The sequence below is a fragment of the Anser brachyrhynchus genome (genome assembly GCF_964034855.1).
Source record: "Anser brachyrhynchus genome assembly, chromosome: Z".
Lineage (NCBI taxonomy): Eukaryota > Metazoa > Chordata > Aves > Anseriformes > Anatidae > Anser > Anser brachyrhynchus.
The window spans coordinates 24,111,774-24,113,887 of record NC_137697.1 but is presented as its reverse complement, the minus strand read 5'-3'; positions in this window follow the sequence as shown (position 1 = coordinate 24,113,887).

The following is a 2,114-nucleotide window of genomic DNA, read 5'->3' as shown; positions in this document are numbered from 1 at the left end:
TTGTCTCTTGTACTCCTTGTGCTGTGTGTGGTAAATAGCTGCTCACAAATATTTAAATCTTGAGATTTCAGAGTTTGTGGGAACTTCTGAACATGGAAACAAGAAGTTAAATCTTTCCTGATAACTTGCACAAAGATGTTTTCATTCCTGTTGAAAATCATGTGCGTATTGTATCCTAGTTACCATAGAAATGGAAGCATCTGCTCAGGAGATATTCCTGTATACTGGGCAAATGCACTTGTTTATAGTGACCTTCCCTCTTGTTTTCCTCAAAAACAAATTAGACAAAAAACATTCTGAACCTGTGTGAAGGAGCTAACAAGAATAGAATGAAAATATTGTCTCCAACGTTTTTCAAACACATTCCAGAAGGGAGAGGATGACTCTCAGTCGACTGTAGTTTGGTTCTCTTTTTCTTCAAGTCTTTCTAGAAAGTACAGACTTTTAAGTCCTGATAAACCAGTGTGAGCATTTTTTAGTGTTGTGGGGTTTTCTTTTCTTTTGTTTGTTTTGGTTTTTAATCTTCCTTGTAACAGGAGAGGGATGAGGAACTTTTTCGCAGGTTGAGGAAGATGATTTTTCTCTATTCTGCTCTGTTGGGACCTCACCTGGGGTGCTGTGTTCAGCTGTGGGCCCCCCAGCACAAGAAGGACATGGACCTGTTGGAGTGAGTCTAGAAGAGGGTCACAAAGATGATTAAAGGGCTGGAGCACCTCTCCTGTGAAGACAGGCTGGGGGAGTTGGAGTTGTTCAGCCTGGAGAAGAGAAGGCTCCAGGGAGACCTTACAGTAAGCGGCCTTCCACTGCCTAAAGGGGGCCTACAGGAAAGCTGGGGAGAGGGACTCTGTCAGGGAGTGTAATGATAGGACAAAGCGGAATGGCTTTAAGCTAAAAGAGGGTAGGTTTAGTAAAGAATCTCTTCCAAATGTCTTGTCTATGAGGGTGATGAGGCACTGAAACAGGTTGCCCAGAGAAGCTGAGGATGCTCCATCCCTGGAAGTGTTTAAGGCTTGGTTGTATGGGCCTTTGGGGGACCTGGTTTAGTGGGAGGTGTCCCTGCCTCCGGCAGGGGGGTTGGAAGTGGATGATTGTTAGGTCCATTCCAACCCAAATCATTCTTAGTTTATTTGTGCATAATATCAAGCAAGTGTTCTAGAAAAATCAAGCCAATACTTTATTTTTCTCTTGCTAAGCAATTTTCTTGGCAAGACATCCATGTAACAACCTGCTGGCATTTAATGTCATGCGTATAGACTGATCCAGAGAGAGAGCAAAATTAATTCAATCCCTGACTGTAGGAGTCACTCTCTACTGTTGCATATCCTGGTAGGATGTGTCTCCTTTACTAGTAGTGGATAGTTAGCCATTATAGAAATATAGCTTCCTCAGCATAAAGAACAGTGCAACTGGTTGGAAGTGGCTAGTGGTTATTGAACTGACATTATGTACAAAGAAATGGGATATAAAGTTCCTACGGATTATTTCTCTAGTACTATAAATAGCATCAGAAGCGGGGGGGGGGGGGGGGGGGTTGGATGTCAAATTTAACGTGAGGACATTTAAAATGACTGAGGACCTCAAGGTCTATGAGTATTTTTACTCCTGAACAAAGCTCTTTCTTAGAATCATTTAGGTTGGAAAAGACCCGTAACATCATCAAGTCCAGCCATCACCTAACACTGTCCAGTGTCCACTACTAAACCATGTTCCTAAGAGCCACATCCACACATCTTTTAAATACCTCCAGAGATGGGGACTCCACCACTGAGCAGCCAGTTCCAATGCTTAACCACTCTTTCTGTAAAGAAACCATTTCTGACATCTAATCTAAACCTATGGTGCAACTCGAGGCAATTACCTTGTGTACTATCATGTGTCAACTGAGAAAGGAGACCAACATCATTCCTAGTTCTTAAGGCATTCCTCATATGCCAAAAACAGTGATGTCAATTTAATTATATGTTCTGGTACTTAAAAGATCTATGTATCTATGCTTCTTCATAAAGCAAATTAGCATGTGCTGGATTTCAAATGTCAGTGCCTAGACACTGAAACACTGCAATGTTTCTGATGCTGTGCGTTGTAGGGACCACTCATTTTGAAGGCATCCAAGA